This window comes from Hibiscus syriacus, unplaced genomic scaffold, assembly GCF_006381635.1.
Source record: "Hibiscus syriacus cultivar Baekdansim isolate YM2019G1 unplaced genomic scaffold, ASM638163v2 tig00116964_pilon, whole genome shotgun sequence".
Lineage (NCBI taxonomy): Eukaryota > Viridiplantae > Streptophyta > Magnoliopsida > Malvales > Malvaceae > Hibiscus > Hibiscus syriacus.
The window spans coordinates 770,915-785,713 of NW_024063489.1; positions in this window are offsets into that span (position 1 = coordinate 770,915).

The following is a 14,799-nucleotide window of genomic DNA, read 5'->3' on the forward strand; positions in this document are numbered from 1 at the left end:
AAGAGATAACATTGAATGTAATGTATATGATATATGTATGTTAGTGATTATTGTATATGCTATAAGATATATGATATGAGCTTAATTGATCATATAAACAAGAGAATAGAAATATGAAAGGTGATAATATGATAATGATAGGAAAGAAGATAATTATATGTATGCGTGAATTATATATATATGAATATATGAAAGGTGCATAGTATGAATTATTATATGTATATGTGGGTGTGATGCTTGTATGTGATATGTTAGTAGAAATTGTTCAAGCATGATTACGAGTTAGAGTTTTATTATATGTTTTATACCTCACTAAGTCAATGACTTAGCGTGTGATTGTTTCACACGTAGGTTACAAAAGTGAGAAGAGTAAAGAGCTAAGAGGAGCAAGACAGGTCAGCATTTTTCTTACAAAGTTTCATATCATAAAATATATGATTTAAATGTGTATGGTTAATCTGAATATAGTTGGCATGTACTAATTGAGTGAGTTGTATAGGCTCGGATCGATTTTTGGTTATTTTGGTCAATTTATGTAAATAAAAAACTTTTATTTTAATGAAAGTTTTAAATTTTCTTTGAATTTTGTCAAGAGTCAAAGTTTGAAAAGTCAATGTGACACCCCAGACTCATATTTGGGTCGAATACGGGTTGAGGATGTTACATTTAATGGTATCAGAGCTAAGGTTTAGCCGATTCTAGGCTTAAACCGAAGTCAAATGAGGTTTAAAAATGTGTACATGTCAACTAAAAGTGAAAATTTCTGATTTGATAGTGTAAGGAGTATGCTGTCTTGCTAATAGAATAAGATTTGTAGGATATTGTAGAAATTTATTATAGAAATTATCGAAGTGAATCGATAGTTGACAAATCTGATGGTGATAGCAGTTTACCTGCCCTGGCCAGGCAAGATGAAGAGCGGAAACCTCAGAAAATGTCTTATAAGATTAAATGTTGATTTCAGAAAGATGAAATCATATTAGAATAGTGAAAGAATATCTTTATTGTTTTGAATTAAAAAAGCGATATGGATTAGTTTTGTTAGTATGTGGATAAGATAGAATATGGTGAACAAGTGTCACCATAAGAACGTTAAAAAGATCGAATGACGTGGTGAGTACTTATAGAAGAACTCAAGGATAAGTGCATCAGTGACAAGCGTATAAGATGTATAAAGTCAGAGCTTATGAGTTTGAAACGAAGTGATAGTATTGAGCATAAACAAGAGTATGTTTGTGATAAGGGTTGCAATTAAGATGGAAAAAGTTAGCGTTGGCTAACCAGAGTACGTGATAAAAATGTACTAGAATTATAAGATTATAAGATATTGTCAGGATATGATAACCAAATATAAAATGGATTTGGATACAATTATATATTTGGAACATGATAATGTGGTATAGTAAAGGAAATAAGGATTTGTATATTTGAGTAAAGCTGAGGATTGATAAGAAGAGTTTGAGAATGTGTATATCGATGATCAGATTATAAGACAAAGGAAGTCAGAATGTTGAGTTTGAGCAAAAGAAATTTCAGGCTGTATGAGAATAGAGGTGAAATTAATAAGTTGAGTAAGCGAAATTTAAGATAATTTCGATTGGAAAGGATGTATATGATTGGTAGAATAGGGCTTGTGCCCTAGATTGAACAGATGTTATTGACTAGCTGTCAGAGTAAAGGTGATAGAGTTATAAAATTGGAGTTAAATGATCAGATACGATAAAGGTTATATGGAAGTGTAGATGACAATTTTGATATAGAAGTAAGAAAAGTGTGCAAGGTGATGTGAAAGATTCTTTAAAAGTGTATGTTAATTATATTTAAAGAAGATCTAATGTTGAGTTCGCGATCAAATGATGTTGGAAAACGAGTTGGTTATTGTTATAATACAATTAAAGAGGGATTTATGAGGTTAAGTGATAAAAATTGATGTTACTGTCTACATGAAGTCATAGAAATGGTCAAAGGAAAATGTATAATGGAAGGAGAGAAAAGACAGAAAGAGATTAAAGTTACTAGTTATTGTTTATATGATAAGTGACAGTAGATGAATATATAAGGGAAAAAGGTAGTTGAAGAATTAAAGGAATAAAAGATTAAGTAAAGGAGGTAACATGAGAACAATAGAAGATATGTTCTTATTGATTTGTTCAGCGAAAATTTGAGGACGAATTTTCTTTAAAGAAGGGGAGATTTGTAACATCCTCAATATCGGGTTAGTGATCAGATTGTAAAGTTTCAAAATTTGGTGACTAAAGTAGAAGAATGAAAGAGTTCAATGATTTATTTGGGAATATTTCCAGAAAGGTATTAGTAATTATTAAAGGAATTAAGGGCAAAGTGGTCATTTGTCATAAAAGATATTTTTAATTTTATCTCTTTAAGAAGAGAAAAACACGTGTGGGGGGGAAGAGTATCTGGAAAACTCTTCTTATTCTTCTTATTCTTCATTCTTCTCCAACGTGCTGAGCAAAGGTGAGTTTAATTTCAGCTGTTTAATTCTTGGATTTATAAGTTGATTTTGATTCTTTGAGTATTATATAAGCTTAAGGAAAGCTTCTATAAGCTTTAAACATCAAAAATAGAGAATTAAAAAGGAAATTATATGAAGGGTGTAGAAATGGACTTTTGTTATATAAAAAGTTTTTGAAGTTCTAAAGCTGGATTTGACTTGTCAAGGGTCTAATTAAGAAGTTAGAAGTAATTGAATGGAATTTGGAACATGTTAGAAATTAAGTATGATTCTTGAATTTCATAAGGAAGATAGGATTTTGAGGTTAAAGATGATTTACATGGATATAAGTTGGTTTAAGTAATGGTAGTTGAGTTTAATGACATATTAGAGGCTTAAAATAGAAGAATTAAGGGAAGAGTTGATGATTTTCGTGCTTAAATGCAAATTTTGGGCAAGGTGTATCGATACAAATTCAATGTGCATCGATGCACTCTTTAAAGAAGAAACATCGAATGCAATTGATGCATCGATGCATAAGGAGTGCATCGATGCATCCCCCTTAAAATGAAAACATCGAAGGTAATTTGTGTATCGATGCATGGGTAGTGTATCGATGCACATGTTAAAGAATGCATCGATGCACTGTAGAATGCATCGATGCACTGTAGAATGCATCGATGCACTTCAAGGGAAAATTGAAATAGACATTTCTTTTGGTCTAAGAAATGATAGATTAGAGTATATCAATTGGATACTGATATGTATCAATATGTGATTATGTAGATATCGAACACGAACAAGTTTCGGAACGATCATCAAGTTAAGATTCGATCGAAAGAAAGGAAAAATCATAAAAGTGGATTGGAACTTAGTGAGGCTCAGGTGAGTGCATATTAATTCATTTATGGTGCTAAATGAAAACAAGACTTGTGACAAATCTATTTCCTATGTTAAATGCATGAATATATGATTATACGTATATGCATGACATAAATTGTATGTATGCATAATTATATGTATTAACATGTTTTTGAATGAATGATATGAAAAGTGAGATAAATAAAGTATGGTTGATATAGGGTAATATAAGAATAGCTCATAGATTATATGATAAAGATGAAACCATATAGGAACATTAATTGAGTACTTGATAATAAGTCATAAGGTTATATGCATAGGTAATATAAGTTATAAGATGAGAATATATAGGAATATCAAATAAGTTATGAGATAAGTTATGTGACATGATATATATATGAGTTTATGTGATATAAAAGTGTATAAGTGAAATAACATGATAAATGATAAAACCGTAAGCCTATATGATTATGTGTTATATGTTACATGATATGATATGCGAGCTACATGAACAAATGAGAAATGGTATAAGTCATATGAAACGATCTACGTGAATACATGCACTTGTGATACATGTGATATGAGATATATGGTTACACATACATGTGGTATGTGATAGAAGAGAAATAACAAGTGATATGAAATGTTATAAATGATAATGCCCATGTTATGTGATATGAGAGCTAGGGGTATAGTTGGCATGCCAAGAGTCGAGGGTTTACCTATGTCTTTCGAGATATATGGTTAGTTTACCTAGGTTCTTCGTGACCTATGGACAGTTGTCGAGGTTCTTTGTGACCTCTGGATAGTTACCGGGGTCTTTGTGACCTCTGGATAGGTCCTTCGGGACATTTATATGAGCTGTGGTGACAGTATATTGGTGCACAACCTCAATAGACTCACATATCTACAGTTCTCACAGGTGCACATGGGCTAATAAGAGATAACATTGAATGTAATGTATATGATATATGTGTGTTAGTGATTATGTATATGCTATAAGATATATGATATGAGCTTAATTGATCATATAACAAGAGAATAGAAATATGAAAGGTGATAATATGATAATGATAGGAAAGAAGATAATTATATGTATGCGTGGATTATATATATATATATATATATATATATATATATATATATATATATATATATATATATATATTATATATATATATATATAATGGGGTGCATAGTAGGAATTATTATATGTATATGTGGGTGTGATGCTTGTATATGATATGTTAGTAGAAATTGTTCAAGCATGATTACGAGTTAGAGTTTTATTATATGTTTTATGCCTCACTAAGTCAACGACTTAGCGTGTGATTGTTTCACACGTAGGTTACAGAAGTGAGAAGAGTAAAGAGCTAAGAGGAGCAAGACAGGTCAGCATTTTCCTTACAAAGTTTCGTATCATAAAATATATGATTTAAATGTGTATGGTTAATCTGAATATAGTTGGCATGTACTAATTGAGTGAGTTGTATAGGCTCGGATCGATTTTTGGTTATTTTGGTCAATTTATGTAAATAAACAACTTTTATTTTAATGAAAGTTTTAAATTTTCTTTGAATTTTGTCAAGAGTCAAAGTTTGAAAAGTCAATGTGACACCCCAGACTCGTATTTGGGTCGGATACGGGTTGATGATGTTACATTTAACGGTATCATAGCTAAGGTTTAGCCGATTCTAGGCTTAAACCGAAGTCAAATGAGGTTTAAAAATGTGTACATGTCAACTAAAAGTGAAAATTTCTGATTTGATAGTGTAAGGAGTATGTTGTCTTGCTAATAAAATAAGATTTGTAGGATATTGTAGAAATTTATTATAGAAATTATCGAAGTGAATCGATAGTTGACAAATCTGATGGTGATTGCAGTTTATCTGCCCTGGCCAGGCAGGATGAAGAGCGAAAACCTCGGAAAATGTCTTATAAGATTAAATGTTGATTTCAGAAAGTTGAAATCATATTAGAATAGTGAAAGAAGATCTTTATTGTTTTGAATCGAAAAAGCGATATGGATTAGTTTTGTTAGTATGTGGATAAGATAGAATATGGTGAACAAGTGTCACCATAAGAACGTTAAAAAGATCGAATGACGTGGTGAGTACTTATAGAAGAACTCAAGGATAAGTGCATCAGTGACAAGCGTATAAGATGTATAAAGTCAGAGCTTATGAGTTTGAAACGAAGTGATAGCATTGAGCATAAACAAGAGTATGTTTGTGATAAGGGTTGCAGTTAAGATGGAAAGAGTTAGCGTTGGCTAACCAGAGTACGTGATAAAAATGTACTAGAATTATAAGATTATAAGATATTGTCAGGATATGATAACCAAATATAAAATGGATTTGGATACAGTTATATATTTGGAACATGATAATGTGGTATAGTAAAGGAAATAAGGATTTGTATATTTGAGTAAAGCTGAGGATTGATAAGAAGAGTTTGAGAATGTGTATATCGATGATCATATTATAAGACAAAGGAAGTCAGAATGTTGAGTTTGAGCAAAAGAAATTTCAGGTTGTATGAAAATAGAGGTGAAATTGATAAGTTGAGTAAGCGAATTTTAAGATAATTTCGATTGGAAAGGATGTATATGATTGGTAGAATAGGGCTTGTGACCTACATTGAACAGATGTTATTGACTAGCTGTCAGAGTAAAGGTGATAGAGTTATAAAATTAGAGTTAAATGATCAGATACGATAAAGGTTATATGGAAGTGTAGATGACAATTTTGATATAGAAGTAAGAAAAATGTGCAAGGTGATGTGAAAGATTCTTTAAAAGTGTATGTTAATTATATTTAAAAAAGATCTAATGTTGAGTTCGCGATCAAATGATGTTGGAAAACGAGTTGGTTATTGTTATAATATAATTAAAGAGGGATTTATGAGGTTAAGTGATGAAAATGGATGTTATTGTCTATATGATTAGTGATGTTATATGAAGTCGTAGAAATGGTCAAAGGAAAATGTATAATGGAATGAGAGAAAAGACAGAAAGAGATTAAAGTTACTAGTTATTTTTTATATGATAAGTGACAGTAGATGAATATATAAGGGAAAAAGATACTTGAAGAATTAAAGGAATGAAAGATTAAGTAAAGGAGGTAACATGAGAACAATAGAAGATATGTTCTTATTGATTTGTTCAGCGAAAATTTGAGGACGAATTTTCTTTAAAGAATGGGAGATTTGTAACATCCTCAATATCGGGTTAGTGATCAGATTGTAAAGTTTTAGAATTTAGTGACTAAAGTAGAAGAATGAAAGAGTTCAATGATTTATTTGGGAATATTTCCAGAAAGGTATTAGTATTTATTAAAGGAATTAAGGGCAAAATGGTCATTTGTCATAAAAGATATTTTTATTTTTATCTCTTTAAGAAGAGATAAACACGTGTGGGGGGGAAGAGTATCTGGAAAACTTTTCTTTTCTTCTTCTTCATTCTTCTCCAACGTGCTGAGCAAAGGTGAGTTTAATTTCAGCTGTTTAATTCTTGGATTTATAAGTTGGTTTTGATTCTTTGAGTATTATATAAGCTTAAGGAAAGCTTCTATAAGCTTTAAACATCAAGAATAGAGAATTAAAAAGGAAATTATATGAAGGGTGTAGAAATAGACTTTTGTTATATAAAAGTTTTTGAAGTTCTAAAGCTGGATTTGACTTGTCAAGGGTCTAATTAAGAAGTTAGAAGTAATTGAATGGAATTTGGAACATGTTAGAAATTGAGTATGATTCTTGAATTTCATAAGGAAGATAGGATTTTGAGGTTAAAGATGATTTACATGGATATAAGTTGGTTTAAGTAATGGTAGTTGAGTTTAATGACATATTAGAGGCTTAAAATAGAAGAATTAAGGGAAGAGTTGATGATTTTCGTGCTTAAATGCAAATTTTGGGCAAGGTGTATCGATACATATTCAATGTGCATCGATGCACTCTTTAAAGAAGAAACATCGAATGCAATTGATGCATCGATGCATAAGGAGTGCATCGATGCATCCCCTTAAAATGAAAACATCGAAGGTAATTTGTGTATCGATGCATGGGTAGTGCATCGATGCACATGTTAAAGAATGCATCGATGCACTGTAGAATGCATCGATGCACTGTAGAATGCATCGATGCACTTCAAGGGAAAATTGAAATAGACATTTCTTTTGGTCTAAGAAATGATAGATTAGAGTATATCAATTGGATACTGATATGTATCAATATGTGATTATGTAGATATCGAACATGAACAAGTTTCGGAACGATCATCAAGTTAAGATTCGATCGAAAGAAAGGAAAAATCATAAAAGTGGATTGGAACTTAGTGAGGCTCAGGTGAGTGCATATTAATTCATTTATGGTGCTAAATGAAAACAAGACTTGTGACAAATCTATTTCCTATGTTGAATGCATGAATATATGATTATACGTATATGCATGACATAAATTGTATGTATGCATGATTATATGTATTAATATGTTTTTGAATGAATGATATGAAAAGTGAGATAAATAAAGTATGGTTGATATAGGGTAATATAAGAATAGCTCATAGATTATATAAAGATGAAACCATATAGGAACATTAATTGAGTACTGATAATAAGTCATAAGGTTATATGCATAGGTAATATAAGTTATAAGATGAGAATATATAGGAATATCAATATGTTATGAGATAAGTTATGTGACATGATATATATGAGTTTATGTGATATAAAGTGTATAAGTGAAATAACATGATAAATGATAAAACCGTAAGCCTATATGATTATGTGTTATATGTTATGATATGATATGAGTTCATGAACAAATGAGAAACAATAAGTCATATGAAACGATCTACGTGAATACATGCACTTGTGATACATGTGATATGAGATATATGGTTACACATACATGTGGTATGTGATAGAAGAGAAATAACAAGTGATATGAAATGTTATAAATGATAATGCCCATGTTATGTGATATGAGAGCTAGGGGTATAGTTGGCATGCCAAGAGTCGAGGGTTTACCTATGTCTTTTGAGACATATGGTTAGTTTACCTAGGTTCTTTGTGACCTATGGACAGTTGTCGAGGTTCTTTGTGACCTCTGGATAGTTACCGGGGTCTTTGTGACCTCTGGATAGGTCCTTCGGGACATTTATATGAGCTGTGGTGACAGCATATTGATGCACAACCTCAATAGACTCACATATCTACAGTTCTCACAGGTGCACATGGGCTAATAAGAGATAACATTGAATGTAATGTATATGATATATGTGTGTTAGTGATTATTGTATATGCTATAAGATATATGATATGAGCTTAATTGATCATATAAACAAGAGAATAGAAATATGAAAGGTGATAATATGATAATGATAGGAAAGAAGATAATTATATGTATGCGTGGATTATATATATATATATATATAAATGAATATATGAAAGGTGCATAGTAGGAATTATTATATGTATATGTGGGTGTGATGCTTGTATATGATATGTTAGTAGAAATTGTTCAAGCATGATTACGAGTTAGAGTTTTATTATATGTTTTATGCCTCACTAAGTCAACGACTTAGCGTGTGATTGTTTCACACGTAGGTTACAGAAGTGAGAAGAGTAAAGAGCTAAGAGGAGCAAGACAGGTCAGCATTTTCCTTACAAAGTTTCAGATCAGAAAATAGATGATTTAAATGTGTATGGTTAATCTGAATATAGTTGGCATGTACTAATTGAGTGAGTTGTATACCTCTGATCGATTTTTGGTTATTTTGGTTAATTTATGTAAATAAACAACTTTTATTTTAATGAAAGTTTTAAATTTTCTTTTGAATTTTGTCAAGAGTCAAAGTTTGAAAAGTCAATGTGACACCCCAGACTCGTATTCGGGTCGGATACGGGTTGAGGGTGTTACATGAAATCTAGCACATAAGCAAACACTAAACATAATGTCCGATCTACTTGCAGTTAGATAAAGCAAAGAACCAGTCATTGACCTATATAATTTAACATCCACACATTTACCTTCTTCATCTATGTCAAGCTTTGTTGATGAGCTCATTGGAGTGTCATGCGGTTTCCCATTTTCCAGTCCAAACTTCTTGAGCATGTCTTTGACGTACTTAGCTTGATTGATGAAGATGTAATCTTTTCTTTGCTTGATTTGGAGTCCCCCCATCATGCTCATCTCGAATTCCTTTGCATTAGCTTAGAAAATTCTTGGCAAAGAACATCATTAGTAGAACCAAATATTATATCATCAACATAAATTTGAACCACTAATAAATCTTTACCTTTATGCTTTAAAAACAATGTAGTGTCAACATTCCCTTTTGAAAAAACCTTTTTCAATTAAAAGTTTGACAATCTTTCATACCAAGCTCTAGGAGGTTGTTTTAAAACCATAAAGCGCTTTTGTCAATTAAGAACTGATTTGGAAATTTTAAATCTTCAAAACCTGGAGGTTGTTCCACATACACTTCTTCCTTTATAAAACCATTTAAAAATGCACTTTTAATATCCATTGATATAATTTAAATTCATGAAAACATGTAATGCTAATACATTCTAATTGCTTCCATCCTAGCTACGGGAGCGTATGTTTCATCATAATCTATGCCCTCTTCTTGAGTATACCCTTGAGCAACAGTCTAGCCTTGTTTCTCATTATATTACCACTTTTATCAAGCTTATTCCTAAACACCCATCTAACCTACAGTAGTTATATAGGCCTTTCAACTAATGTTCATACTTTACTTATCTCAAATTGATTTAACTCTTCTTGCATAGCCATAATCCAATGTTCATCTTTTAATGCTTCTTTAATATTCTTAGGCTCTATGCATGAGATAAATGCAATATAATTACAAATATTTCTAAGAGAAGATTGAGTTGTTACCCCTTTGGATGGATCACCTATAATCTCACCATCCTTGACATAGTTGTACTCTCTTGGGTAAGATACTTCCCTTTCTTCAATGGTTGGATTCTCAAGAGGATCTTGAGTTTCCTCATCTTTCGTTTCTTCCTTTGATGATGGTTCTCCAATGTCATGTTCAACATCATTTATATTTATAATACCCACATCATCATTCAAACAAGAATCCTTCCTCGGAAGGGGATTATCATCGAAAACAACATGTATATACTCTTCTACAACTAAAGTTCTTTTATTAAATACTCGATAAGCTTTAGAATTTAAGGAATAACCCAGAAAAATTCTTTCATCACTTTTAGCATCAAATTTGCCAAGGTTTTATTTACCGTTGTTTAAAACAAAACATTTACATCCAAAAGGATGAAAATAGCTAATGTTAGGCTTTTTATTTTTAAAAAGTTCATATGGAGTTTTCTTTAAAATAGGCATAATCATTACTCGATTAATAACATAAAAAGCGGTATGTGTGGCTTCCGCCCAAAAATATTTTGGCAAATTATTTTCACAAAGCCTGGTTCTAGCCTTTTCTTCTAAAGTTCGATTTTTCCTCTCAACAACTCCATTTTGTTGAGGGGTTCTAGGTGCTGAAAAATTATGGCTAATACCATTTGAATTACAAAAATCAGTAAATCCAAGATTTTCAAATTCAGTTCCATGATCACTCCTAACACTAGTTATAGAGTAACCTTTTTCATTTTGGATTACTTTTGAAAACGTGATGAATTTTCTAATGCTTCATCTTTAGTACTTAAAAATATAACCCAAGTATATCTAGAATAGTCATCTACCAAGACAAATGCATATTGTTTTCCACCCAAGCTAGTAGTTCTAGATGGCCCAAAAAGATCTAAGTGGATCAATTGTAATACTCTACTAGTTGATACATCGTTAATGGATTTAAAAGAAACTCGCTTCTATTTTCCTTTAGCACAAGCATCACAAATTTTATCATTATCAAATTTTAGTTTAGGCAACCCTCGAACTAAATCACCTTGAATTAGCCGTTGCAAAACGCTCATACTAGCATGTCCTAGTCTCCTATGCCATAACCAACTATCATGCTCATCCTTAGCAACTAGGCATAAATTAGTCATATCAATAGAGTCTAAATGCACCATGTATATGTTTCCTATTCTATGACCAACAAGCATAATCCGATTGATGCAATGTCAATAACTTTACAACCATTAGTTTCAAATATGACATTGAATCCTTTATCACATAATTGACTAATACTTAAGAGATTATGCTTTAATCCATTCACATATAAAACATTTTTAATTTGTATGGAAGAGGTATTACTATGGTACTTATACCTTCGATGACCTTTTGAATTATCACCAAAAGTCACTTATCCTCCATTTTGGCGTTAAGTTCTATGAACCGGCTTTTGTCTCCGGTCATGTGTCTTGAGCATCCACTATCAAGGTACCATGAGTTTGAATTTGTTTCCCGTGCCTTGTAGCAATGCACTTTTTCCTACAAACATAGATTAATTTCTAATTTTTGGTACCCAAATTCTTTTGGGTTCATATTCATAGTTTCCAAAATCCTAGTCCCCTTAGGTATCCATTTGTGTAGGATATCTTTATCTTTAGTAGTAATAAGTCCTTTAGGAACCCATATACTTCTAACGATTTTTCCATTAGAAGTTCTTCGGAGACCTCTATGATTGTAGTTTTTAAATTTTTTTCTAACAAAGTTGGATCTTGAATTTTCTCCATTTTCAAAACGTTTTGTTCCAACTTTATCAAAAAAAGCTTTAAGATCATCAATTTTCTTTTGATGATCATCATTGACTTTTGAAAGTAAATTTTACAAATCCGAATTTTTCTTTTCAAACTCTTATAGTTTGATTTGCAAATCTTTGATTTTACTTTCAAAATCATTGTTGGTCTTGGATATGAGCTTATTTTCATTTTTTAATTTTGAAACATCATTTTTATATTTTAAAAACAATTTCTCATAATCCGAAGCCAACTCATTATATTCCTCTAATAACTCATCATAAGATAAATCATCTAATTCAGATTAGTTAGAAGTTACCGTAGAATCTTCCCCGAATGTCAGCAAGCACAAGTTTGATACTTCTTGTTCCTCTTCATCAGAACCCTCTTCATCTCTCCATGTAGCCACATGAGCCTTGTGCTTATTCTTTGATTAACCCTTTCTTTTCAATTGTGGGCAATCATATTTGACATGGCCCGACTTTTTGCATTCATAGCAAATGATAGGGTCATTCTCTTTTGGTTCATTTTTGAGACCTTCATTTCGTTTGAATTTTCTTCCTCTGTAAGGTCTCATCATTTTTTTGAACCGTTTGGCAAACAATGTCATTTCCTCATCATCGTTATCTTCATCTAAATCACTTTCATCTTTTGTGGATTTGATAGCAACTCCAATGTTTTTCTTCTTCTCCTTCTCCTTTGGTGTCTCATCAATCTTATCGAGGTCCACCTCATCTTCAAGAATCATTTCATGAGTTAGGAGGGAACCAATTAGCTCTTCAAGAGTTAAGGATTTTAGGTTCTTAGCCTCGATAATTGTCGTCTTCTTGGATTGCCACGATTTTGGAAGTGAGTAAACTAACTTCCTCACAAGCTTTTCGTTTGGAATGATCTCTCCATATGATTTAAGACCAATGACAATCGTTGAGAATCTATCAGTCATAGCTTTGATATCTTAATTTGGTTTCATACTGAAATTTTCATAGCTATGTGTTAGAAGACTAATTTTAGATTATTTTACCTCTTCGGTGCCTTCATGAGTGATTTGTAGTTTATCCCATATTTCTTTGGCGGTTGTACAAGATGAAACTCTTCCATATTCATCTGGTCCAATAGCACAAAATATAATATGGATTGCGTTAGAGTTGAGCTAGAACATTCTTGTCTCTCCTTCACTCCACAATCTTGGATGAGTGAGAGGCTTGATATATCCGTCTTCTAAAACATTCCATGCTCCCATGTCACTTGCTTGAATGAAATACATCATCATATTCTTCCAATAGGCATAGTTAGCTCCATTAAAGAAAAGAGGCTTGTTGACGGGCATCAAATCGAGACCGGAGTCGACATTTGAAGTAGAGGCCATTGATGACTTGATAATCGATGTAACTCTTTCCGAATCGACTCAAGAGGCGATTAAACCTTTAAATGAGTGAGGCTCTGATACCAATTGTTGAGTTAATTGATTGAAAGAATCGGCCAAGAGGGGGTGAATTGGCAATTAAAATTTTGGTGGAAGCTTTTGCAGAAAATTGAAAGTAATTGCACAGCGATTTAGAGTGGTTTGACTTTCTCAATCAAAGTCTACGTCCACTACCTTAGCTATCCACACTAAGGATTTTCCAACAAATTCACTAATTTATTCTTTCTTTTGAGGCCAAAGAGATAACTTTACAACTCCCTCAAGAATATACCCCAATTCTTGAGAACACTCTTTCTCAAAGAGAATATTACAAATTTACAAACTTACAAGAAAATCCTCACAATGTAGATTGTTTGCACAATTATACAACAAAGAAAAGAACACTAAAACATGAATACAATTGAGTACAAGTAATGTTCTTGAAAGAAAAATGAATATTGAATGAAAAAATAGGCTTGAAATGCTCAAACTTAAGGTTTGATGCCTTCTCTTGATTCTCTCTTGATTGTTGTTGATTGTTGTTCTTGTTGTTGATCAATGGCTTCTAAGCTTGTTTAAATACACCTTCAAATGATTCTGAATATTGGGGATGCTTAGTAGAGTCAATAGAGCCGTTTAAGTGTGAACACAATTAATTAAAGCTTTTGGGAGCGTCAGTGCATCGATGCATACCCATGGTGCATCAGTGTAAAATTCAAATATTTTGACCGTTGGACCCTTAGTACATCGGTGCACTAAGAGTGCATCGATGCATTAAGTGAATTCGATGTTTCAAAATAGCCAGAGTGCATCGATGCATCAAATGCATTCGATGTTTTCATAAAATCCTTAGTGCATCGATGCATGGTATGTGCATCGATGCATGAAATGCATTCGATGTTCAATTTAATTCATGGTGCATCGATGCATGGATTGGTGCATCGGTGCATCACTTTGAAAAATTGATTTTAGGCTTGATTTTGGTTCAAAATACTTTGTGAAAATTGTTTCAAAATATATTAATAAAAACACAATTTACACTTTTAGTAAGGTTTGAAATTGATCTTGAAAGACTTGGAGTAATAATTTGATATTCGATTAATTAAATCGAATTATACTTAGAAAATCATTTGTAAAATCTTAAAATTCATTTAAACTTAATTTGTTATATCGAAACACAAAAATGTTTTCAACAGCTTCGCGATCGATGTCAATTCCACCGATTTTTTTGATTTTTTTAATTTACCCACAACACATTAATGATGTGAAATATTGCAAGCCTGTGGTCCAAATTGATGGGACATTATTGTATGGAAAATACAAGTAAGTTTACTGTTGGAAGTTGTCTAAAATGGTAATCACAACATTCTTCCAGTTGTTTTTTGCCATTGTTGAAGGAGAAGAAACATATTCTT